The 27,139-nt window shown below is 51.1% G+C and overlaps 1 protein-coding gene across 4 annotated transcripts in view; it reads right to left on the bottom strand.

Annotated features, from left to right (window-relative positions):
• Casz1 (castor zinc finger 1) overlaps nucleotides 1-26,851 on the bottom strand; it is a 150,528-nt gene extending 123,677 nt beyond the window's left edge. For 2 of the 4 annotated variants that reach the window (NM_001159344.1, NM_027195.2), the window contains exon 1: nucleotides 26,703-26,825. The gene's annotated coding sequence lies outside the window, so the exon portion shown is untranslated. Of the gene's footprint in view, nucleotides 1-26,493; nucleotides 26,676-26,702 lie in introns of those variants that run through there. The other 2 variants (XM_006539158.2, XM_006539159.4) reach the window with 2 other exon arrangements.
• Nucleotides 26,852-27,139: the final 288 nt, after the last annotated feature.

The raw sequence follows: 27,139 nt of genomic DNA, 5'->3' as shown, positions 1-27,139 counted from the left end.
GGGCTTATTGGTCTCCCAGTCTAGCTAATCCCTGGGTTCTATATTCAGTAAAAGACCATGTCTCAAAAATTAAGATGAATCCCAGCACTCGGGAGGCAGAGGCAGGAGGATCTCTGAGTCGAGGCCAGCCTGCTCTACAAAGTGAGTTCCAGGACAGCCAGAGCTATACAGAGAAACCCTGTCTCGAAAAAAAAAATTAAGATGAAAGCAAGAGAGGAAGACACACTCTAGTCTCCATACACACATATACACACATGAACACACACGTGCACACACACACACACATGAACACACACATATGTGCACAGTATATAAACATACACACACAGGCACTACTTAAAAAGTGAAAAAAATTAAGAGGGAGGGAAGAAAGGAGACAGGCTGCCTCTCCTTATCCCAGGCTCTAAATTCTATCTTGGACCTTCTGGTCAGTGAAGGGTGGGACGTTATTGTTCATTTTTATTAGCTCCAGCAAATCCTTCCTGTCTCTCCTGTCTCCCGCCCTGTGAGGTGAAAGAGTGGACAAGCCAGTCCCTGGGAAGCAGGGGACACTGAGGAGAGTACTTGGACTCTTGTCCCGGCTCTTCCTACTTGGAAGCCAATCAGCAGGCTGCCTGTTCTTCCCAGAATCCCTCAGCGTCTTGCACCAATCAGAGAGCAACACAGGGTAAGTGCTAGGAAGAGGTGACTCTGTGCTAATCCGAGTCCAGAGAGGGGAGGGGAGAGGAAGGGAGGGGAAGAGAGCGCAAACCAATCAGAAGAGTGTGCTTCAGTCACGTGACAGAGGACTACACAGGCCATAGGACAATCTTCCCAGACTGAGTTCCAGAAAAGAAAACCCTGTCTCGGAAACAAAACAAAACAAAAAAACAAAAACAAACAAACGAAATCCAAAACCAAAAACATACAAACAATCAAACAAATCCCCAAAGCCACAACCTTAGATTTGGCGGAAATCTTTGACTAGTACTGTTTTGAAGGCTGCCTAGCAGAATGTCCAGTACTGTCCAACATGGCAGCCTCTGGACACCAAGAAACTCTGTGGCTACCGAGGACTTGCAATAGGGTGACTCTGACTAAGGAACTAAATTTTTAATTTTATTTAACTTTAATTAATTTACATTTAAATAGCCACATGTGACCAGAGAGTAACTTGTATTGAACAAGACAGGTTTAGAGGAATAATCTCATTGATGTAAAAATAGCTTTTCTTAATAAAAAATTAAAAACCCTTTTATCCCAATGCAACAGGAATAACCGTTATTAACTATAATAATAGTTAATATTTAAATGTGCTGCGCCATGCCTGGCTCGGTGTTAAGTATCTCAGATGGGTTGTCACACGGAATCTTAACCAACTAAGTATATGGTTCCTGTTATTCCCAGTTTATAGATGAGAAAACTGAGGCTCAAAAGTACCAAGTCATTTACCCAGTGCCCCACGGCTGTGCCTCAATGGCGTCTTGGCACTTCCCTAAACTACCTTTAGCCATATCTTGGCCTATTTTTAAATTATTTTCTTTAATATTGAAAAAATTATATTTACTCAGAAGTATAAATTGTACTAATAGAGGAAATGTATTTTTAAGGATTAATTTTATTTTATATATATGACTGTTTTGCTTGTATGTATGTGTGTGCAGCAACCACATGTGGGGTATGTGGACCATGTCAGCATGCTTGCCTGGAGTCCATGAAGAGGACAACAGATCCCTTGGAACTGGAGTTACAGACCATTGTAAGCTGCCACGTGAGAGCTGGGAGCCAAACCTCAGTCCTCAGCAAGAGCAGCCAAGGCTATGAACGAACCACTGAGCCATCTCTCCAGCCCCCCAAAATGCTTGTTTGTTTGTTTGTTTGTTTGTTTGTTTGTTTGTTTTTCAAGACAGAGTTTCTCTATGTAGCCCTGGATGTCCAGGAACTCACTCTGTACACCATGCTGGCCTTGAACTCAGAGATCCACCATCCTGCCTCTGCCTTTTGTGCTGGGATTAAAGGCATGCACCACCGACTCCACTACCACTCAGCTCCAAAGATGTATTTTTAAGACACCCTAAACAGGGCTGGAGAGATGGCTCAGTGGCTAAGAACACTGGCTGAGCAGGACCTGTGTTCAATTCCCAGCAACCATAGGGTAGCTCACAGCTCTCTGTAACTCTAGTTTCAGGGAAACTGACACTCTTACATAAGACATACATGCAGATAAAATAGTAACACGCATAAAATAAAAATAAGTAATTTTTTTTAAAATAAAAAGACACCCTAAGGGGAAATCCCTTTCTCTAAGAGCAAAAGGATGTAAAGAATTTACCGGAGCCCCTGACGAGGAACTCATGGTAAGCAGAGAAAGAAAAACCCACATGCCCCGTGTCTAGAAGGCCAACACAGTGATGCTGGCCTGAGTTCTCCCAGGCACACACATCCCCCTCACCCCTCACCCCTCAGAGCAGGTACTTAGTGCTTTGGAGATCCTAGTTAAGTCCCTATCTCAAAGGAGGTGGCAAGGGGGTGAGGGGCAGGAGAGGATGGGGGTGCTGGGATGGAGGAGGATGCAGTGGTGGGGAGCAGATTGGGAAAGTCTGCACTCGTTTCTCACCTTGGACTCTGGTTTCCCACCTCCTCTTGCAGGAACCTAACAGTTCATGGGGAGTCTAGAACACAGGGCCAGCAAGGGCAGGGGCAGGGGTAAGGGCAAGGCCTTGGACATGGACAGACTTATTTTTTTTTTCCCAAGAGGGACAGCCACTCTTGGGCTTGGTTCAGAATGAATGGGGTGGGGTGTGGCAAAGAAAATTCCTCTCAGAATCAGGGATGGATGTGGGCAGCCCAGACGAATGAGCCACAGTCAGAGCAGACTCAGGGACATTCCCAGTTGTACTTTTGCTTTCCAGGGCACCAACCCGGGGCCAGAGGACGCAATGTAACAGCCTCACCTAGTCTGGATTTTATTTTGGCTTCACCCTCCCTGAGATGTACGAACTGATGTGGGGAGGTAAGGATAGATGTCCTTACTTAGTAGTTACCACTGCTGTGTACATCTGGTCCCGGCTCTCTGAGGTTCTCTGTCATTTCCAGCCTACCCTAAGGTCCCCTGATTCCGTATATTTATTTTCGGGGGGCCGGTTTCAGGTCCTTCTAGTTTATCACATGATCAGTCCTGTGAGGTACACTGGGTGTTTCCAGAAATTACATCACAAAAAAATCATGCAATTAAAGTGTAACGAGGGAAAAAAAAAACAGAGCTGTTGCTTAATTTCATATTTTAATTAGCGACTTATTGTAAACGTAGACTTTTAAAATGGAGGCGCCTAAGCAGAGCCAGTAAACAAGGTTTTCTAATGAATTAATTTCACCTCCCTCCTCCTCCTCACCAACGCAAAGATCACTCTCAGATTTGCCCTGTGCTCTTTTTGTCTTTTACCCCCTGTCTTTATCTTTGCTTAACGACACATAGTCCAAATAAAATTAGGAAGTCTAGTACCATGGGAGCCCACGGGAGTCCTGGCCCATAGGTTACTAGCCTTGACCTTGAAGTTGGCTGTGGACAAAGCATGAAGCTGGATGTCTCTTCAGAACTGACTCTCAGGGGACCCCTGTGTTCCTCTCAGGGCACAAACCTCAAAAGAGGGCAGAGAGGAAAGCTGGGAACAGTGATGACTGAGGCAAGACTGGGAGGGTGGAGTCCCAGAGGTGAGGAGACCTAAAGAGAGGGAGGCTGAACTGATGTGAAACCGGAGAGCTTGCTAGCTGCCCGGGACGGGGCTGGGGGGGGAGGGTGCGGGGGGGGGGTGAGAGGGTGCGGGGGGGGGGGGTGCCGTGGCTGGGGGGGAGGGTGCGGGGGGGAGGGTGCGGGCAGGGGGAGGGTGCCGGGGCGGGGGGGAAAGGGTGCGGGGGGGGGGTGGTGGTGGTGAGAAGGGAATATTTCAAGGAGTGGGGGAAGAAGCCATCTATGGCCAGGGAGAAATGCTGAAACTAGAAGGTTCTGTCTAGGTCAGTTCAGAGAAACGATACAGACTCTCTCCCAGAGGCGCACAGAGGCGATCCAGGCACATCCCACCACTGCTCAGGAGACTTAAGGGGTCCCCAGCCTCCCAGCTTGGGAAGTACACTTGGCAGCCTCTTAGAGTCCTGATACAGGAACACAGCGAGCTGAGGAAGCAGGAGAACCTTCACCCTCTGTTGCGCACTAAGAAGAGACTCACAGGGCTGCCTCAGTGTACCTGCTCACTGGGAACAGGGTGAGGCCATCTAATTAACCCCGAGGACTTGGCCAGATTTAGGAGGGCATGGGGGGCCGAAGCATGCCTCTCCTTGGCACTGTCACCTCCCAAACCAACACAGAGACACCAGTGAGGATCGCCCTTCCTAGACCTGGCCAGGGCATTCGGTATCCCAACCAAACACCCCACTCTGGCCACTGTGCCAATCTGAAGAACTGCAACGGAGGGAGGTGCTATTCATCTCGTCCCTTGTCCCTTTCAGACTCTTTAAACTAGACCCTCTTTCCTGACACACCCACATCCCCAGTGATAGGCAGCTTTGTGATCGCAGTGGTGACCAGCTTGGGGACCATCCAGAGACCTCTACTCACTAAGATTCCAAAGAAAGGAGGGAAGGAAGGAAGGAATGACCACAAAGAGGAAGGGGCTGGACCCACCCCATGTCGTTACACACCGGTTAGGAACCCAGACCAAACCCAGCGACAGATCCTGCTGAGCCGAGCTTCAATCATAAAAGAAAGCTCCCATCAAACAGAGGCTGGGCATGGATGTACCCCAAGATTAGAGATTTGGAAGCCCATCTGAGGAAGCTGGCCCTGGGAAGACAGCAACAGGATTTAACACCTTATCCGGGCTGTCTGGTAAACACCCTGAGCTGTGCCTATACTCCACTAGGCAGCTGGGGCTCTTCAGGTGTGTCGGCGGCGACTATGGGCAGGTAGAGACAGCAGTAGGGAAAGACAGGAAGGGGGGAGAAGGGGCTGAGGGGTAGAAGTTGGGTGGGGCTGGCCTGGGAGGATGGGATGGGAGGCAGTCAAGCCAGACAGACCATGAGACAGCCGACAGGTGCAGGAAAGGGGGGCGGTTGAGTCAGGGGGCTAGGATACTGGAACATACTGGTTCTATACCTGGGGGTGGGGGTGGGGAGAAGGGGAATGAAAGGAAGGGTAGTTTTGTGGGTAAAAGGTCTCCGAGTTTAAACTCCTTGTCTTTGGACTGAAGTAGAACCTGGGATAGTCTGGGCACTTGGCTCACCCAAATCACACAGATCGGGGCTTACTGTGGCCAGGTGGAAGCACAGTGGGCTGGTGTCCTTCAGGACACGTGTCCCCAGCTGACACAAACATATCTCAGGGGCCAGAGTCAAATGCATTGGGAAAGAGTGTTTATAGAGGATACTCACACATTAGGAAGAGGGATGTGGGAGATAGCACTGAACCTGAGAGGTAAGAATAGACAGGCGGGAAAGAGGTGCCCGGGGGTCCTGGTCATCTCAGGGAGGACCACCATAGCTCTGACCCAAGTCCAGAGGCCAAGTGAAGACCGGACAGATGCCCAGGCCCAGGCCAGGCGGCTGTTGCCACCTGCACCACCAGGCTCAGCAGGGCACCCACTAATCCTCTTTCCTCTTTCTGCCTGTTCCATGAGTAATTACAGTTTTGGGTTGAAATCTCCTTGGAGTGTAACCCCCTGCCTGATGCCCTGTCTAATCCTTGGGTACACAGCAGGGCATCTCCCTGTCTCAAAGAGCTACAGCCAAACAGCACACTCTTGCTTTAAAATCTGCTCCCTGCTTGTGCTCTTCCTACCCTGGCCTTTGCTCCTTCAGTCTGTGCGGACCCTGCCTCTGTGGCCCTCACATGTCAGCTCAGGGCCTTCTGAGAGTGCTGGCATGGAGAGGAGGAGGTTCCTTGCCTACTAATGTTCATCCTTCACATTCTAAACCCTGGGATCACCACAGGCTTCTTCATCTGAGAGAGGCCAGGAAGGAAAAGCTTCAGCCCTCCTGTCGAAGGCTAGCTGACCCTGAGATGTATCCCACCCCCTAAGTCAGTGCGCGTGCTCTCTGCTCCAGAGGTAGCCCTGCAGATTAGCCACCAGGAGAAGCTAGGGGCCTGTCATGTCCTGTCCTTCTTGGCTCCAATGCCAAATCTGCAGTCAAGACCATCATCCTTAAGGGTTTTCTGTAGCGATTGCTCCAATTCCTTTGACAGATCCCTCTAGTGTCTTCCACTCTGATCTAGCCAATGTCAACACCCAATCTTCTCTTTAACTGTGTATGCATACATACACACACCCCACCTAAGAGAGTGAGAGAGAATATACTAGAACACACCCCTATACACACACACACACACACACACACACACAGAAAGATCTAGAGTTGGAAACAAGCTAAATTAACTCACTATTTCCCCTGCACCAGGCAGATATCCAGAAAACCCTGGGCAATACACCCCACTGACTCTGCCAGAAATTAGAACACTTGCTTGGTTCCCTACCTTTTGGAAGTGGGTCCTCAATGCATCCCTCTGGGCCATTGCTGCTGATAATTTTTCAGAGATAAACAAACCGGTTTGGATAAAACAAGATCCAACCTGAATTCTTCACCCAAAACTCAAAAAGAACCTCACCTACCACCCCTTTCCTTTCTTTCCCTCTCTACCTACCTTTAGTTCCAAGAAATTCAGGTCACTTGACTTAAAAGCAAAAATTAAACCTTTTTGGTTTATAGACACTACCACACCTATGTCTGGCTAGTCATTTGTCCCTACTTGAAAGGATGTTGGCTCACTGAGGAAGTCCTGTTTTACTTTCTCAAGGTAGCCTGGGATAGAAGAAAGAACAAGGAAGGACAGATGTGCCTGTCAACCTCTGTCTTGTTGGCTTCTAGCCTGTCTTTCTCGTGTTGCTTTTAGGTTCCAAATTCCGAGGATTCCTCTCCTTAAAATCTGTACTCTGTCTTCAGAGGGCAAGTGTGGTCTGGACAACTGGTCTACCTGTCATGTCCAGCCAAAACAGAAGTTTCTCAGCTCCCCTGGGGGTTCACTAGGCTAATACAGGCCAATGTCAGGATGGGAAGAAGGCCAAAGGATCAAGAGGAAAGACAAAGATCTGAAATCTATGGTCACAAGTGTCTCTCTACCAATTCAGTGTATGATGTACCTGTCTACACCCACAGCCATTTATGCCCGGCACACCCTCACCCACCACCCTGTGCCACCCAGTCAGGCACCTCAGTGGCCTCGGCCTTTCTAAAGAGTGCTTTGTACTTTCTGCCCTCAGCTAGTCTGGAACCTCTGCCAGGGCTCCCGCCTCCAAAATCCCCATCAGTGGGGTCTGCTTGGTTCCTGTAGCTAATTTACACCCGTCAGGGTTTAAAATAGCTGAAGCATAAATGAAAAGTCCAATTTCTTCAAATTTGCATTGTAAAACCATCCTTCAACTTCCTTGAAATAAATTTTACTATTTTATTAGTGCAAACAAAATGGTAATAAAACACTAATACAGCGTCTTGTATCCAGGGGAAGAGCTAAAATTAACATAGAGCGAGCAGTGTTTGCTATTACATTCAATTACCTTTTTACTTGAGATTTACATTCTCATCCCCTTAATCTCCATAGTAGTGGCTTCAAAATCATTCCTCCCAGGCTCTGCCCTTCCAGAGCCCCCACAGCTGGAAGCCAGGCCTCCCGCCCAGATGGCGCTCACCCTGGGCACAGAGCCTGCCCCTTTCTCCACAGCTGCCAGTTGTCACAAGGTCCCACTCCTCTCCCCTGCTCATAATTTTCTCACGTCTCAGCCTCTCAGTATGAGGCAAGTTCAAACCAAAGGGCTCTGACCCGAGGCACAGGCAGACACACGGTTATCAATGAGAGGTGCACAGGGCACAGGCCAGGGGCATTGCCCGCCGAGGCTGCTAAAGGCTCTGGTTGGTACGATACAGAGGCGGGAGCTCTTGGGAGTTCTAGGGAAACTGCCACCTCTGGTTTGACAGGTTGTGGGAGAGGACTTGCTACATGGCACAGCTGGGGACTCTTGAGGGTGGCAGGAAGCTCCAGTAATGCTAAAGTGGGAAGAAATGGAGGAACCACTGGGTCTAGCCCTTCTCCGTGTGGACAAAGTCGAAGTCTTAGGATGTGCTGTCAGTTGGTGGCAGTGGCAGGGCTAGAAATCACCTCAGATGTCTCCCCGTCCAGGGCTCCCCTTCTCCCAGTTAACACCATAAAAATCTCATCCCCCAAAAGGAGAAGTATAGCACCGCATACATTCAAATGTGAAGCTGGTCAGCTTTGCTCCGAGCCACTGGGGGACAGTCCTGTGTTTCCAAGCAGCCCAAAGGCTTTGCCCCAATTCCAGAACTGCCATGGGCTGGCTAATTTACACCGTGGGAATGGGACCGTGGCCACACAGCCGCTTCTTCCTCAGCCTCGGTTTCTCCATCTGCACAAATCCCTGAGCTCACAATGACCAAAAAGATCACATGAGCCTCAGAGCCCCACCGGCGATCCTTCCTGAGCCCAGAGCAAAGTGTGTGAGGTTGAGGTCCTGACCAGGGCCACAGGCATGGACACAGGCCACGGAGTCCCAGGCAAGGACGTGACTTCACCTTGAACCACTGTCTTTCTTTCCTATTCCAATCTCTGGCCAAAAAAAAAGAAAAAAAAATCCCGAAGTGTCCCTACAATAGACCCCACCAAGTGTCCCTACAATATCTTTAGCGCTAAAATGGAGGAAGCATGGCCACAGAGCCCAGGCCCCAGGCCACCTCTGGGAGCACTCAGATAGGAAGTCTGAGGAAGGCAAGGCAGACAGGGAGATTCTTGATAACAAAGTTGAAAACCTCTCTCCCCTAATTTTAATCTACCTGGTTTTTAAAACCGGGGTCGGGGGGAGGAGAGCGGTTAAAATGAAAGGGACACACACAACCGCACACAACCATCCACACAGGCAGAGACTCATCTGCCCACGTGACACCATCACATACAACCTCCTACACAATCACTTACATAAAATCACTCACACGCAGTCACACACTAACTCACTCACTCACTCGCACACACGACCTCATACAATCACAGCCAGTCACTTCTCATGGACACACACACACAATCACAATCCTATATGCAACTATTCGGATATACAACCTTTTACACATATAGCCAGTCAATCGTCCAAACATATAAACTCACCTGATCATTCACATACCTCACAGGCAACCAGCCGCATACATGCCATCACCCACACAACCATTTACACACAGCCACATTTTACACACCGAACCTGACACCCAATCCCACACGCTTTCTAACCCTGACCCCCTCCCCCCCACACATACACAATCCCAACTCTCTCACTCTTCTGGAGGACATTGGGTGGAAGGTTCCAGTTTAAACTGATGGGGGAGGGGGGGTAAGGTGGCTTAGTCGTTATGAGCACTGACTGCGTTTCCAGAACACCTAGGTTCAATTCCCAGCAGTCACATGGTGGCTCACAACCATCCGTAACTCCATTTCCAGGAAATCCAATGCCTTCTTCTGATCTCTGTAGACACTGGGATATATACAATTCATATACATACATTCAGGCAAACAAGCCGGGTGTGGTGGCGCACGCCTTTAATCCCAGCACTCGGGAGGCAGAGGCAGGTGGATTTCTGAGTTTGAGGCCAGCCTGGTCTACAGAGTGAGTTCCAGGACAGCCAGGACTATACAGAGAAACCCTGTCTCGGAAAACCAAAACAAACAAACAAAAAAACAAAAAAACATTCAGGCAAACACTCATATACATAAAATAAAAATAAATAAAATTTCAATAATAAAATAAGGCCACATTGGGCTTGATGCTGATCTACATGCTGTTCGAGATTCCAAATGATACAGTAGCAGAGACCCCAGGAAGAGTTGCATGAGCGTGTGTGTGTGTGTGTGTGTGTGTGTGTGTGTGTGTGTGTGTGTAGTACGTGTATATGCAGGCACACATTCAATAGTGTTTGTGGAGGCCAGAGGTCAATGTTCCACATCTTTCTTTATCTATATATCTGCCCTATTTGTGGGACCAGATCTCTCACTGAACCCAGAGCTATTGCCTAGCTCCAGAGCCCCCAGGATCCTTCCGTCTCTGCCTCCCCGGTGCTGGGGTTACAAGTACGCACTGCCCTGCTCACCTTTTTTTAAAATCTAGGTTTTAGAGATTTGAATCCAGATTCTTGTACTTTCAAACCAAGTGCTTCACCAATGGAGACATCTTCCTGGCTCTCAGGAAAACAAAACGCAGCTGGTAGTGAGGAGCCAGGCTACTGACTGTTAGGCACCATCGGTCAGAGCATCAGCCACCACTGGGTCATCCTCGCTCCCCCAGCTGTCCAGCTGCCTGCTGTCTTTCTATCTGGGCCCCTGTGGGGGGCTCTGTCTTTCTATCAGTTCCCTGCTCCACAAACACAAGACTGAGGTAGTGGGACTGAACAGGGGCAGTCCCATGCGTGGATGCCATGCAGGGAGCCGTATTCAGTTCCAACAAGCCTTCTACATTTTTTTCCTTATTTTTTTCCCTCCCCACTATGAAACAAAGAAAGTTTGTTGTGGAGGTGTAGACCTTTCTTGGGCCTTGTCCGAGTTTCTACCTTGTTTTTCTTTTTCCTTCTCCCTCACCTCCACCCTGCCTTCCCTGCCTCCCCACCTTGAATAAATAAAGCACCCAGTGCTGGCACCAGCTGGTAAGGAAAGAACAAACTATCTCATAATTTTCTAATTTTTTTTTCACACACTGGCCCAGGGTTTTGGGCAAAGGACAAAAGCTATTGTTGAAGAGAGCACAACACGGAGTTCTGAGTCACCGATCCGCCTCGGTTCCCGAGAGCTCATAGGTCTGCTTTGCTGGCAGAGCCGGTGAGCTCAGAGCCCTGCGGGGGCCGTGGGTGCAGGCGCCCTCTTGGGGCGCGGCCCCGCCCCCCACCCTTGCCAGGGCTCCCCGCTGGGCTGGCACTTCAGCTTTGTTGGCTGTTAATCATAGGGGGAATTTAAATAAAATGTTATGAAATAAAAAAACAAATCAGCCTGAGTCCTCTGTGCCCCCCCCCTTTTAATGCTGTCATTTCGGGGACATCTTTCAAGCTTTTTCATAGAGTTTCTCTGGTGGCCGTCAGAACACTGGACATTCAGAGGGAGGGGCATTTTCTCCAATACATATAATAAATATTTTTCTATGTTTCAAAATCATCCTCGAGATAGCTATTTGCATAGGCGAGGCAGGATTTATTCCCTGCGTTATCACGGGAGGACGCTATGACGGCACAGGGGAATATCTTTAAATCAGATCATGTATCCACAAGAGCTAAACCCAGGCTGGGGGCTTTGCCTGAGCGACCCAGATCACCTTGTCTGTGGGTGCCTGGCCTTGGGAAGCGTACCTGGAAGATGGTCCGGAGCCCCACCCAAACCTTGCCAGGCCCCGAACTCTCCTGCCCTTGCACCCAGAGAGACACAGGTCCTGCGGCTGGCCCTCATCCTTCAGCCGACCTTCACCCCCGAAGCTGCACTTCCTCTCTCTATAAAGCACCCTGGCAGCAAAAGGCCCACGACAACACGCGTTCTCCGCTTTTATATCTGAATATCTCAAAGCACTTAGCTAAGACCTTCATTTTCTCATTACCCCAAGGCGAGAAGGTCATTCGGGAAAATGGTACAAATATGCCCATTTGTCAAAAGCAAGAGGGAAGGGAGTTAAAAGGGATATTCTACCAGTGAAGCGAGCAGGCAAAACCAACCCCAGAGAGCACGCAGGGCCCGCTTGCCCGCCCAGTGGCCCGGCTTGCTTCTCTAGCCTCTAGTTCAAGAGTCTTGTGACTGACTGGTAGGATGGCTGAGCATCACACGCAGGTTTACAGAGAGTCAACCACCCAGCTCTGGCCGCAGCTCATTCTGACCTCATCCAGGGTCTCCACTTAGACCATAGATCACGATTATTTAAAATACACATTCTATACATAGACACAGTGACCAAAGGAAAAAATCCTGGATGGAAAGACACCAGGTATGATGGCGTGAAAGAGTATGTCATAATAATTAAGTTCAGGGTCAATGTCCTTCCTTGTACCTCTTTTAACAGTTTCTGTTCAGATGGGGCTCTGTATTTCCCCGTGCTGGAAGGGAAGCGTGCACTTCGAGGGCAGACCAACCTACACTCGACCACGTGACCAGGCCTGGTGGGAGGCACACACCTATAAACCCAGCTCTCAGGAGGCTAAGGCTGGAGGATCCATGGAGAGTTCAAGGCCAGCCTGGGCTACAAACCAAGACCCTATCTAAATAAAAGCAAAGCCAACCAACCAACACCAACCAACTGGCCTTCTTTCACTGACCCCTGTGATCTCTCGGAGCCTTATTTCCTGAGGTAGAGTGGCCATCGATCCACTACCTGCCTCGTGCCCTTCAATCCCACAAAAAGTCACGGTAGAGGATCTGACACACAATCAGCACGCAGTAAATGTCTGTTTCCTTCCTCTTTTAGTAAAGTGGAAATGAAAAGGCAACTCAGCTTTAATGCCGCACCCGGGGGACAGAACAAGACCCTTCCTCTGCGCCATCTCAACGACTTCCTCCACATCCTCTCTCTCATCCATCACCCCCAACCCGGCCCCGGTGCACAGACCTCAGCTCTTCTGTGACTCACCTGGAGGGTGAGGAGGGGGCACTGACTGGAGAGAACAAGGCCCTCTTCTACACTCTCACCCTCTCTACTAGGACAGGCCCAGGACAACACAGGCCCCGCCGGGCAACACAGACACCTCCCTCACGCAACGACTCTGTAGGACACACCAGGCCGGTGATTCCTGGGTTGGCGCCTTCCTGGCAGCCGCCCTCCGGGAACAGGTGCCAGGCTGCAAAGGCCACCTGCTGCTGGGGGGGAGGGCAAGGGCCAGGCTCTCCTCCATGCGGAGAGGTGAAGGAGAACCAAGATGGTGGTAGCGTCTAGGAGTCAACTCCTTGTTTGGCAGACAGTCCAGGCTAGCCTCGAGGCTGCTGCTTGGACAGCCGAGAGCACAGCCCTGGGTCTTAAGAGCCTTGTTGCTTGCTCCAGGGTTCTGTACTGGGTAAATATGTTTGCCTTTCTCATTTGGCAAGTGTGTTTAAGCCAGCTTTTGATGGTCATATGGACTGGAGCTCCAGCCTGGGCCTTGAGGGTCCTGGAGTCAAAACACAAGGGCAGGTCTGAGCCCACTGCCCTCCTGCCTTCCCCGTGACAGAAAGGAGCAGGGGCATTAAAGCCTGTGTACACAGGCTGCCTCTGCCAAGCCTGTGCCGGGGAGGCTTCATCTGACCCCATACCGTAAGCACGAATGAGGGATATGAGAATAGAGTAGTTAGATATGTCCAAAGTTACTCTCCCAATAAACAAAGGGCCAGGGATTTGAACCCACAGACTTATTCACTATTCTCTAGTCCAGCTCCGAAAGCAAGGAGATCCCACTAGGCCTTTCCAGAAAGGAACCCTGAGAGGCATCCCTAGGCACAGGAGAACAAATGTACCCCCAAGGAGAAGGTTGTAATTCTGTCCGAGTGAGTCTTGTCTCTCGAGAATAAATGTTTCTCTACCACTGAGGCCAGATGGTAAAGCTAAGAGATACTGCTGCACACATGCAGAGCGTTGCTGGGGGTGGAAGAAGGGGATGTGTGGGGTAGCATTAGTTCCCTTCTGAGGCTCCTGGGAAGGCTTAAATGGGGATATCTAGGGATCCGGGGGGGGGCATTGTTGAGGGCTGAGACACGTAAATGTATGTTGGCTGATTGATGGTCTGGACATCATGGAGAAGAGACCATGGTGGCGGAGGCCAGACCCTTGGCATACACTAACTGTCAAAGCTGCAGGTCTTCTTCGCAAACCAGGGATGATTCCAGCTCAAAATGGTGTGCCCTTTCTTTTAAAATTCAAATAGGGTTCTAATAGGAGGCTGGGTGTAGGGAGGGCACCAGAAGAAGCCCCCACAGCAGGGGCTATCAGCTTGTCAAATTGCCTGGGAGGAGGTCCTAGGACCCTGCAGCAGGTCCCATGAAAGATGGGACCCAGCAGGGTGGGGGCCGCTGGGTCACTGGGGCAGTCAGTCTCCAAACGTGCTGAGCACAGCACATGGCTTCATTCAGAAACCCAGAGTAAAAGGTACAGCCGGGTCTAGGGTGGATTCAGCCCTTAACTCATTCGGGATCGCTGGTGGAGCCACAGAGGAGACAAGGCAGGTCCAGACATAATCCCAGGGGCAAATGTGGACACATTCTAGAAATGGTAATTCTTTGCGAAATTCCTCTAAAACCAAACAAGCATTGGGAAGTGATGGAGGGATGAGTGAGCTGGGGCCCCGAGGTCCGGGTGGAGGGGGTGGAGCCTGGGGGTGGAGTCTAGGGGTAGCTTGTTTTCTACCCCTGCCAAATCCTCGTTTACTGTCAGCTTCAATCCAGCTTCAACCCATTCGGAACTCGCTGGCTCAATTGCCTTTTCACGGGGGAAGGAGCCTGCACAATACAGGGGACCTTTTCAGCTCCACATTAGCGCACAGGGCACTGGGCAATGTCCGGGAATAAACACACACATCGCTCCTGAGGCCGCTGACCCCCACTGCCATCTGAAGCAACCCTTCCAGCAGGGCCAGGGGCACGCTAATCGACGCTCCTTGATTTTAATTCTTTGGGGTGGGTTTTTTTTTTCCTTCTTAGCTCTAATGTGGCTTGGACCGTGGAAAGTTGTGTGTATGCACGCTTAAGCACGCAAACACACATATGCACTCACACACATACGCATGCGCGCAGGCGCGCACATGCTTAGTATGTTCGAAGTGAGCATACTCTTTCTTTTTAACTTTAGTAAACGCTAAGTTGTTCTACACGGGGAAGAAAGAGATGGATGGAAAGAAGGAACCTAAATTAGGTTCCTAGGAAGCATAGAGTTAGGGGGTGGGGTCTCTATTTAAAGTACTTCTAGCAAACAGGGTTTTTGGATAAATCAGCATTTGATAAGGAAATGTCCCTATGAACCTGACAGTCACCAAAGGTTTCAATTCCTATTATGAACATGATGATTATGGTTACCACGGTGCCTTTCTTTATGTTGTTTTGTGGAAGGGCATGAGCCCACCATAACACATGTGTTGTAGAGAGGATAACTTACAGGGCCTAGCTCCCCCTTCCACCACGTGGATGCAGGGGATTGACTTCAGCTTGTCAGAATTGGCAGCAAGTGTCTTTGCCAGCTGAGCCACCATGCCAGCCCATGACTCCCATTTGTTTTTGAGTGCTAACCATGTACCTTGCTCCGTAAAGTGCCTCCAACGTGACCTCAGCTAATGGCCACCGGAACCCGAGAAGGTGGGCTCTGTGTGCTGTCAGCCCAGTCCTACAGAGTGAAGACCACAAAGATGGCAGGCAGGAGGAGAGTTTGAGGCTGTACCCTCCTCCCACCAGACTAGCATGAGAGGAATGTGCTAGGCTGGATCACAGAGAAGGTGGTCACTGTTAAAGACCGCCTCCCTCTGTCCCTTAGGGCTCCTGCACATAGGCCTAGCCCAGAGGGCTACTGCCTAACAGAACTTCCTGTGATGCTGTAAATGGTGTGTGTGTGTGTGTGTGTGTGTGTGTGTGTGTGTGTGTGTGTTTACAGGTCTGTCTATCTATGTATTTGTGTTTGTATGTATGTCTGTTTATGTTTATGCATATGTGTGTCAGTGTGTACGCGTGTCTATGTGTGTATCTGTGTGTGTCTTTGTTTATGTCTATGTGTTTGTGTGTGTGTGTGTATAGTCTAACCCAGTAGCACTGGCCAGTGTGACTAGGGAATAGCTTGCTGGATTGTCTATCTAATTGAAATGTCCACAGAGCAGCGGCTACTTGATCAGCCAGTACGGACCTCAGACCCCAAAGGCCTCCAGTTATCTCCAGCCCAAAACTATTTTAGAAATAAAGGAAAGAAGGCAAGATGGGAAAAAGAATCATGACCTGTCTGTCAGCCAGGTCCCTACCTTCCCCACCAGCATTTTGTCTTCTCCTTCCTCCCTCCCTCCTTCCTTTCTTCATTCCATCCCTCCCTACTGTGTGCTTCCTCCGCCCCCACCCCCACCCCTGCCCCGCATCTCCCTCCTCTCTCCTCCTTTCTTAGCAAAAAGCATCAGTTTAATTAGATAAATCCTCCAAGCCTGTGTCCTGGAGTTCGTCATGGAAATTAACCTGTGCCAGATCTCAGATAGTGAAACAAGACCGGGGTGTTGTGGCGTAGCACAGTGAAATGGGAGAGGCTGATGGGGTGTCATACACCCCATCTTCCATAAGTGCCCCAGCCCCTCCAGCGCCCCCTCCCCCCTTGCCTCCGAAGGTCACTGCCACCACACACGCCCCTCTGTTTTCTTGTCCTGGCCTTTCCTCCTAGGACTGGAGTACTGCTCAGCAGGCCCACTCAAGGGCAGGTAGGAAATCTACGCTGAGGACCTGCTGTGGTCCAAAGCTCCAGGTGCAACCTCAGCGGACACACCCTCCTGGCCCTCAGGACAACTCCGTGAACAGAAAGGGAATCCCAGTCCCATTTTACAGAACATGCAAACACCAGACATTAATCTGCCCAAGCAGGAAAAGCCGGGTCTGCATTCAGCACAGCACAGTCCCATTTTCTCAAGGACAAGCCACAGGGAGAGCGGAGTCCACAGGTCCTCGGGCCAGTTCCTAAGCCTGCCCTAGCCTCCCGTCTCCCGTGTCCTGTCGCAATCGGCCCTCACCCAGTTCCACCGCGATGGGAAGCAGAAACTAACGATCCTGGTCCCAGCTTAGGAAGACACACTGGGCCTCCTGACCCTGTCCAAAATATCCAGAGAAGTGAGAGAAAGTTCAGATTTCCAACCAACCATCCGTCATCCTACAAACAGTGAGTTCTTAGCACTAGATACACAGTGGGCAGATTTCCCCCTTTCACAGATGAGAACAGGCTAGGTAAGTCATTGATGTAAAATCACGTGACTCTGGCCCCCAGTCTTGCCAGCTGAAAAATACACATGACTCTGACTCCTCACAGTGACCAGGGACGCCACAGGCTGAAACAACAAGGCCCACCCCAAACCTTCAGTGGAATCTCCTATATGACTAGAAAAGCAACCCCAAGGCCCTAGTAAGAGAACCAACCAGAATCTAACAGGCAGCCTCAGTACCACAGTCTATATCCAGGCCCTTTGTGGACTAGAACTCAACAGGGGTCCCCTTAGAGACACATACCAGATTACATAAAACTGGCTCATCTGACATTGGGGACATCCTTCACTTGACAACATGACCATGATAAATTCTTCATTACATTTAATTACTTTCAAAGGACACTCACAGCTAGGAACCCGGCTGACTGTCAAGACTAGGGAGGCAGTACTGTCAAAGACTATTTGACAAGACAGGAAACTGAGGCCCAAAGAGATCAAATGATTCACTCAAGGTCACAGTAATGTGGAATCCGGCCAGAACGGGAACAGACTCTCTCGATGCTTAACACTTCACGAGACCCTAAGTGGACGCGGAGACTCGGAGCACAGAACGACAGGGAAGTTGACAGTCTGAGCCCGGGGACCTCACTCTTCTCTCTCTTCAGCCAAAGATGCAGGTGTGATGGTGACCCACCATCTCCCCAAGAATCGGATTTTTCTGAAATTCCCAAAGAACCCCAGGACTAGTGGGCCCGGAAATGGCCCTCACATAGCAAACTGCACAGCTGAGCTCCCTGGGGCGAGGGGGGCGGCTGAGAAGCTGGCACAGCCCCTGTGGGTATCCTGCCAGCAATTAGTGCTGGGGAAGGGTGCCAGGCCTGGCAGAGCGCATTCCCCACCCCTTCTTCTCATTTATACACACACACCACAAACAAACACACATACACACACATACCACACATATACACACATATACCACACACACACCATACACACACATACCACACACACCATATATACACCACACACACACCATATATACATACCACATACACACATATACATACCACACAATACACACACTACATAAACACACACACACACACACACACACACACTTTACACATATACCCACCTAGCATCGGAGACACAGCGCAGCTTCCTTTCAGTAAATCTCTCGTCAGCAAGGCGCGAGAAGGGCATGCAATTTGGCCATTAGTGCTCTTAAACAACAGAAAGGCAGAATCTACCCACCATTAACCCAACCTGCTCCCTGTGGACTTCACGCCAGCTCAGTCACCAGCTTCACCTCAAACTCCCACGCTCGCTCTATAAGCTCCCCGGGAGTTTCCAGAGAAAGAGAGATTTTTTTTTTAATTCTTTAAAACACATTATGAGAAGTCAAACCTTTATTGTGCTCGCTGTCAGACCCACCTCTCTCCCCAGAGTAAACCATCCACAGTTGGCACATGACCTTGGCTAAGACCCTTCTGCAATGCCTAGGAAGCCCAAGGAGGATAAACAGAAAAAGCTGCTCCTGGTGCGTCCTGGGGCATCTGCCTGAGCAAGTGCAGGTTGGTTCCACAAAGGATAACCTGCCTGTTGGCCAGGCTTCACCTACAGGGTCCCCCTTGTGACAGCTTGAAGCATTCTCCTGTCCCGGGGGCCCGGGCCGAGGCAAGCAGGTGGGAGCCATTGGGAGGACCATTCTGCCTCCTTCCCTAAGAACTAGAAAGCAGCATAATGGAGCAAAGGGCTCTGGAGGGCTCTTAGTCTGGGTTTATAAGATCTGAGAGACCCCTCAAAGTATAAGTGATATTTATGATTATGAGGTTTTTTGTTTTTTTTTTTTTTTTTTTAAAGAGCAGTCTCAATAAGGGCCGTGCACAACTCAGCCATCCCAAGCTCGGGGTGCCTGGAGACTAAGGCAGGAGTGAGGACATGGACTAGAATCTGTTCTTCCTTCTGTGTCTCTAGCTGGCGACTTCCTTTGGAAGCTGCCCTGCTTTATCCTTGCTGTGCCCGGGGAACTGAGCAGAGCGTAGCCAGACCCATGAGCTGGGCTGTGCCCCTGGGCTGGTGCCCACTGCCCTCCTGCCTGTCATCAGGGCTGCCTGGCAGCGAGCGAGCGGGCAGAGCGATTGCACAGTGGAGCCCACCAGCTGAGAGGAGAGGGAAAGCCGGCCGGCAGCCAGCTCCCCTGCTTGGAGAAGCCTCACAGATCCTCTAAGCCACCTAGTGTCCAGAGTTGATCCTCTGGCCACCACTCAGTCCTTCCGGCTCCCTAGAACAGCTACTGCTAGGGAATTCTGAGGAACTGGAAGCAGGGGTACAGAACAAGACAAGCCCCTGCTGCCAATGCTTCCCCCACCCCACCCCACCCCAGCCTGGACTTCCTCTGGGAGCCTGAGGCCTGAGTATTAGGGATACAGCAGATACAGCCCAGGAGGAAGCCAAGGCCTGTGCCCCCACCCCGACACCTTCCAAGCAAGACAGAGCAGGCCTCATTATCCCTGTTCTCCCCGCCTCAAAAAACAGAAGAGCTTATATTGAAGATTCTCTTTGTGTCCACGCAGACCACCCCTCCCACCTCTGATATCTTGGGGTACCCTAAGCCCAACCTCCAGGCCTCGTGAGGAACCTCCTGAGGACTGGGCTTCTACTCTCCCCTCAGATTCCCTCCCCTGCCGCCGTCTCTTTCCTCTGTGTCCTCAAGACTCCTCTCACCTTGAGAAGTGTTAGGAATTACCCAGCATTTACACTCAATGCTCTTCTGTATTCCTTAAGACTTATTAAGAATGATAATGAGTTCCGAAGGAGCTATGAGCCTTTCTCTCTCTTTCTCCTCTCTCTCTCCTTTTCTCCCTCTATACACCCCCCCCCCCCACACACACACACACACTTGCTTTTCTTTCTCTACATGTCTTCTCCACAGAAGACACACAAGACAAATCCGGACTAAAGTTAGGGGGTGGGGGTGGGGGATCCGAGCAACCTGGACGAAGGGCACTTGAGGATTCATGCGCTTTAGTTCATCTTTCTCTGGCTTCTCTCTAGTTGTCTACAATTATTATGATTTTAGAGGAATCTCTCTTAGGGCAGGCCACCCCTCACTCTGCTGGACTTTGGACAGGAGTAGGGGGCAGCTGGCCTGCAAAAACCTCGTTAACATTCAGTTCTTAAACGGTTGATTAATCTTCGCAAAATTTACGGCAGGCTTTAGTCGCACCCCCCCCCCAGACCCCCTGCAAGCTGTGGCCTCAGAACCAAAGCAACTCAACTTGGTGAACTTGAGGGGGTAACGAGACGGGGGCTGTCTCTCTGCCTCCAGTGGACCCTTGCCACTGGAACCACAGGCAGCCGGGTGACAGATGGAAGGCACACAGATGACACTACCCAGGCTGTAGACAGACCTGATCTCTGAAGACCAGAGGGGAGATCCAGGGCAGCCAGGGCCATGCCTAACTTTTAGCTACTCGGGGGGTTTCATGTGAAGTGGAGGAAGGCAGCAGCCAGTGGGGCAGAGAAGCAACCAAGCAGAGTTCAGAGCTGGCAAGGACACGGAGCCTTGCGCCCAGGAAACACACTCGAATCCCGGGCAGAGGGACTGACTGGCCTTATCGGTCTGCCGGGCTGCCCTTCAGAGAAAAGGAAGAGCAGATCCTAATGAAATTACAGTTTTTAAAATGTCTATAAATTAAATCTATCTCCCTCTCCCTGTGCCTCAGCCCCAGCTCCTCTAGCAAGGCCTGTTTGCCTCAGCCCGCTCCCTCTGCTCATGCCTGTTTCTCTGATATAGACATCAAGAGGTTACGGGCTCAATTATAGCTCTACTGGAGTCCCCGCATCAGACTTGCCTTCTCTTCTTCTTCTTCAGAAGCCAGATGCCAAATAAATCTCTCTTCTTTAGATTTTTATTGTCAATGCCAAAAGCTAAAGACCCTTCCCATCGACTCCCAGTCTTTCTGCACTAGTTCAGAAGGAGGCAAATGTTCTTTAGAATGTGTCTGAGGACAACACAAACGTCTCCCTCTCCGTCCCCCCACCCCCACCCCCCACCCCCGCTTCTGAAGGGCACACGCAAAACCTTGGCTCTCTATGAAATCTTTAAAAGAGGTGGGGAAGCCGGTGTCAGTGTGCTTAATGTTAGTGGGGAGGGCGAAAGAGCAGCTGGCACGTAGAAAACCTAACACATTTCTAAAGTTAAAAGCTGACATCATAAGGCTTCTCTCTAGCAGAGGAAGGTCCATTTAAAACCGGCAGAATATACAAGGTGACTGATGAAGAAAGAGAAAGGACGGTCTCCACCTTCCTCACACTGTCACAGTGTGCCTTAGGGAGCTTTGTCATCAGGCAATCACACGCTGAAAGGGCCCTCTCCCCCCACCAAGGAAAACAAAGTTACTGTATCTGAGTTCCAATCAGTCAGAGCTGTTGATTCCTGAGAAGGAACCAGCTTCAAGTTGGAAGTCTAAAGGAGAAAGAAAGAAAGAGGGGGAGGTGGGGGGGGGCGAGAAAGAAAAACCCAAACTCTACCATCATGTTGGAAAAATAACCAGAAAAGATTCCAAAACCTACTTTTACAGTAAAAAAGTGCTTAAGAGAAAGTGCTTAAGAGTGCCAGAGGATGCTGAAGGTGGACAGGAAGAGAAAACTTGGTCCTTCTAATTAGCCAGACTGAGGGAAAAAAAGAAGGCAGCTAGCCCGGTGTGAGCACATCACTACCAAGTCATTAATTCTTTCCTGTAAACAATTTAATTAAATTTTGCTAAATACAGGAAAAAATACTCATTTTGGACTGCTATCCCCCCCCCCAAGCCTCAAAAGCAAATGTCCTCAGCCCCCACCCCCAGTGCTCACACCTCCAGGCCTCCCTGTGTACAACCTTCAGGAGGCTGCCAGCCCACGCAGGGATTGCTCTACGCAGGGGTGGGAGATGGCAGTGCCCAGGTCTGAAGCTGACATTTCAGCTTCTAAAGGAAAAAAGCTGAGCAAAATAAACTGTTGACTTTTTAGCTAAAAGTATTTTCTTGTTCTAACTCATGTTCTTATGTTACTGAGCTTTAAAAAAAAAAAAGAAAAAAGAAAAAAAGACAAACAAGAGAGAGGAGAGAGAGAGAGAGAGAGAGAGAGAGAGAGAGAGATGACTTTCCTTGAATGATCTGTTTAACCTAAGCCAGAGGAAAAAAAAGAAAGTCATTAATTACTTATGTGAGCTATTGCTTCAGAAAGACAATAAACCTGCCCGGTCGCCATGGATATGACATATTTGCTCTGAAAACAACACAATAATTAGCAAAGGGGAAAGATACAAGGAGAATATGCAAACTCCTGAGTTTAAAGCCACAGTGCTCTTTTTACCCCTAAGCCTCTGCTCTGTTTGCAATCCAAATCAAACAAAAATTTAAAATATAGCAAAGAGGGAAATAGCAGGGTTGGCTTCCCCCTCCCCTCTCCCGTGAGCTGAAAAGCAACAAGGGCTCCACCCGCCTGCAAAATAAGACTTGGGGGGGGGGGCATGTATTGCTTGTTTGTTTTCTCCTAGCAGGGGTAAAGTCTTGGTGTTTTTTTTTTTTTTTTTTAAGTGAGCTCTTATTTAGTATTGGGCCTTCTGGCCAGATATAAATTTATTTATGAAAGTCAAATGCCCTGTGTGTGGTTCATGCCCCCCCCCAAAGTAAATGGAAATGTAAGGGGGGGCTGCAGTTGAAAAAGCTAACCAGCCTATTCCAAAAGCACAAACTCTGTAGGGGACCTCCATTCCCCCTACCTCCAAGAAAATGGAGCCTGGGTCTTATTTTAATATTAAAAATGCATTAAATGGTTTTACCTACAACTTAGTCCCTAAGGATCATTACGAAATGCAATCGCTTTGTATCATATCTGTCAGCGTGATAAATATTGGAGCTAGAGAAGGTTTGCATTTTTTTTTCAGGATGTCACCAATCAAGATGGTTTTTTTTTCTGCCTTATTTTCTTAATTCACTGACTCCCCCTAACCATGACCACCACACACACACACACACACACACACACACACACACACCCTAAACTGAGAAGGAGAAAAAGTTGATATACTTTTAAACACCAACCACAGGTCAGTAATACTCTCAAAAAGCAAGAAAAAAGCTAGGAGTTAAAATTTTGGGGTGACAACTTCCCAAAAGAGGGAAAATTGCAGTATCCTATTAGCTTTGACTGAAAACCTTTTCCTTCTTCCCAGAGGCGAAATTCCCAAAAACAGATGGTCAGGATCTCAAAGAAAGTAAATATACCTCAACCCCCACAGGCAGAGAAATCTAACTTTGAACTTCTTTTTAAATTAAGGGGGGGGCAAGATAAACTATTAATAAGAATGAGAGATGGGTTGCGTTTTGTTTTTCTTATTCAAAAAAAATCATTAAGCACAAGGGGAGCAGATATAAAGGGGGAGGCGCCTATGTAACAGACTTTCCTATTTTTTTAAACAATAGTTTTTTTTTTTTCAGATTGGCCCCTTTGATCTTGAAAGAATTTTGCTCTTCTATGATGGGGGGGGGGAGGGCTCGGTGGTGAGATGATCCTGCTTTAAATGGTGACGCAACTTGGGGATCAAAGCCTTCTCTTTCTGTTAGCCATAATAAGCTGTACTTGCCACGAAGCGGGAGTCCCCCGGGCTCCTTTCCTTCGTCAGAAGGAAATAAAATGAGTTGATACTCAGAGCAAGACACGAAGGTGCAAAGTCTAAAAACAAAATAAAACAAAAAGGGCAAGGCGGAGGGGAAGAGGGAGGCACTGGCTCTTTAAACGTTTTAGTGCATATGGAGTTTGATTTCTGAAAGAGATCAGTTTAACATCTCCATAGAAACCAGCAACAGATTATCATCAACAGAATAAATAACTAGTCTAATAAATTAAACAGGAGGCATAAGATCGCTGGAAACCTGATTACTGAAGTTCAACAATATTCCCCATAAACCCTCGTTAACCGCCTCTAAGGTGGCTAACAAGATGGGGTGAGGGGGTGTCTTTCGGATACGCTAGGTTCCGTGAAGACTGACGCTGGACGCTGCCAGAGGTGGAAGAAAATTCCCCTTCTCGGTCCAGGAAAGGGTCTGGGAGTTGCAGTGAGGGGCGAAGCACAAAAAGCCAAAGTTTGGGAAGTGTGAAAGTGGTTCCAATTGCGCGATACAGTGCGGGGTGCAAGGACCGCCCGGGACGCACCGCTCGGCCGCCACTGGGGCTCAAGCTAAGAGCTTTGCGCTTGGGCGCGGATCTGCCCAGCGCCCCCTCCGGGCACGTGGAGTGCAGTCAGGGCGCAGCCCCGGGGGACCAACTATCCCCCGCCCCACGCCTGGCGCAGCTGCTCCTGCTCAGCCGGGACAGCTCCCTTTAGCATGGCGGCGTGTGTGTGTGTGTGTGTGTGTGTGTGTGTGTGTGTGTGTGTGTGTGTGTGTGTGTGTGTGTGTGTGTGTGTACGCGCGCGCGCTCTGGGCGGGGGGGGGGGGGTGGTCACCAACGTTACCAGACGATCTGTTTTCCAGTTCCCTTGTGCGCTCTCACCGCGCGCCCATACCAGCTTGGAGGCGGCCTAAATTTACCAACTTTGTCCGGAGACTACTTTACCCCATCCCACCCCCAACCTCTGTGACTGTATTAAGCGTTAGCTGGACAGATACACACACCGAGGGCCGCGCCCCCCACACTCCTTTGGAGAAGCGACGTACACGCTCAGTCTCCCCAACATTCTGCCAGGTTTAGGGGAGCTCCAGCTCGGAGGAGGGGTATTATCCCTGCTGGAACACATCTTCCACCCAGGCATCTACATCTTCACCCTTCCCAGCGTGACTGGATGGAGGTCCTCGCCGCACCCAGGCCGGCTTCGCAAGCCGAAGCTGAATCTGGAGAAACTTGTCTGCGGGGAGAAGCGGTCCCTGGCCTCACTCCTCTCCTCCCCCAGCTCGGGGACCCCGGTCGGGGAAGACTTGGAAGAAGAATCTGTGCCCACCCCCTAGAGAAAAATCTATTATTATGATCTTAATCTACGCCCCCAAAGTGTCCCTCCCGCTGTGATTGACGGCGCATACACCTGTTCCCCTCTCAGAGTAGAGTCCAAACGCTGGGGACAGACATTCGCTCAACCGCTTCTCGGCCGCCCAGCGCCCGCCCGCGCCCGGGCACCCCCGCCCGCAGCCCCAGTGCTCCCCTGGTCGAATCTCTCCACCCTAGGAGGCCGCCCCCTCCCCTCCCAGGCCTTGCTCCCCGGCTTCTCCCGCTCCGGGTCGCGCTGGCTTCGAAAAGAGAGAGAAAGAACAGAAAGCAAAACTTCCTGGCGGCCGACGGTCATCAGCTGCACATTCTGCAAATGCCACCGAGTAAAAATAAACCGGCCGCCGCTCCGCCCGGCCGGCTCACCCCGGGCGCACGACTCAGCCCCCTGTCCCGGGAGGTCCACGGCTGAGGGTCTGTCTGGCAGGGTCCCCTGATTCCCGCGCACCCCTCAGAGTCCCACTCCGTCAGTTACCACTTGACGCTCCTGTATAGTGAAGGTCGACCCAAGAGTCCTGGTGGCCCAGTCATCTCCCCTTCACTGTCCCCTGTGCCCCTACATGCTCCTGTCCTCTGCCAGGAGCCGATTTCAGCCCCATGTCCTCTCCACACGCTAAACCCCCGAGGTCCTCCTCAGCCCACCTAGGGTCACAGACCCCGTCCAATCCTCTCCTATCCCTAGAGAGAGCCCCCACCTCCGGCGCCGGAGCTCACCGCTCCACCCGCAATCGGGCCTGCCAACCCAGCGTCCCAAGTCCCCGGGCGCAACTTCTCTCTCCGCGCACACAGTAGCCGCCACAACTCCCCCGGAACTTTTCCCCAGATCCAGGGCGAGCTTCAGCCGACAGCAGAGCGGTCGGAGCCAGTACCCAGCGTTGCGAGCCGGAGCCCGGGGGGGGACTCGGGGGTAGGGGGAAAGAGTAAGAAGCGCCACTTGCCGCGCTTGGAGCGGCGCACTTGAGATAAACTTCCCAGGCACAGATAGAAAAGGGGGCGCCGCTCCCCAGATCCCAGAACCCTCTTGCCTTCATTTTCCCACCCGGAGCTCCCCTTGGCACCCTGCGCCTACGCGAACACTGCCTACCTCTGCTGGCAGAACATACACCCCGGTGTCGGGGCACAAGAGCCGGCTAGAGGAGATCCCCACCCACCCCTTCCCTTGGGCAAAGTCTTGCAAAGTCACCCCAGGAGCCCCTCACCCCTGCCTCCTTCTCTCCTCCAGACAGCTCACGACCCCCCTGCAGCAGGAGGGGGCGTGGGAGAAGGAACGATCACCCAGTATTGGCAAGCACCTGCGCCCCCAGCCCACTGCGCGGAAAGCGCCCCCACCCTAGTTGCAAAGTCCTGTACTCGTGCCTGGCACCTCCCCCTCTTCTCCCCTACCCCGCCGACCCCTCAGTTGGAGTAAGTGACCCCCAGGAGCTGCAGCCCTCCCTCCACTGGAGCGGCTCGCCGGGCATTCCCCTGGTCACTGCGGGCGCCGCGCCGCCCCGCGCCGGGGTGCCAGCCCTCTGTGCCCCCTACCTCCCGTACAGCCGGAGTTGGGTGGCAGCCGCCGCTCGCAGGCTGGCTGGCTCGGTCGTTCGCTCGTTCGCCCGCTCCCAGCTGCAAGCGGCAACCCCGGGGGTAGTGAACTGCACCGGGACAAGGGTGAAACCTGGAGGCGCCCCAATAGGCCCGCAGAGGTGGAGGGCTTGAAGGGGCCGCGGTGGAAGGAGCGCCGAGTCTCTTACCTGCACTTGGGGCGGCTTTGGGTGACTTTCCAAGTCCGGGGAAAAATGTGTGTGTGTTTGGGATGGAGCGCCGCGGGCGCGCATGCGCGACCGAAGTTGCCGGATCCCGGATTTTTCGCTCCCAGTCTCCGCTCTCGCCCGCTGTGATTATGGAATTCTCCGCGGCCGAACGGGCGAGTGGGTGGCATGCAAAACCCGGGCCGGATCGCGGGGCTGGGCTCCGCTCCACCCTCACACCCCCAGACCTTCCCCTCTAGCATTCTTCCCACCCACCGCCAAGGCTGGGCTCCGCGTGCGCGCGCGGCGAGATCGGCCAGCGAAGCAGAATCAGAGCGCGCTGCTCCCTTGTGCGGTTCCGGAAGGTTTCTACACCCTCTGAATGGAGTTGAGACTGGGACAGAAGAAAGGGACAAGGGTGCGTTACTTTCCAGCTATTC

Source organism: Mus musculus, chromosome 4 (assembly GCF_000001635.26).
Source record: "Mus musculus strain C57BL/6J chromosome 4, GRCm38.p6 C57BL/6J".
Classification (NCBI taxonomy): domain Eukaryota; kingdom Metazoa; phylum Chordata; class Mammalia; order Rodentia; family Muridae; genus Mus; species Mus musculus.
The sequence above is the reverse complement of the archived record's forward strand: the minus strand, read 5'-3'. Positions and strand labels throughout refer to the sequence as shown.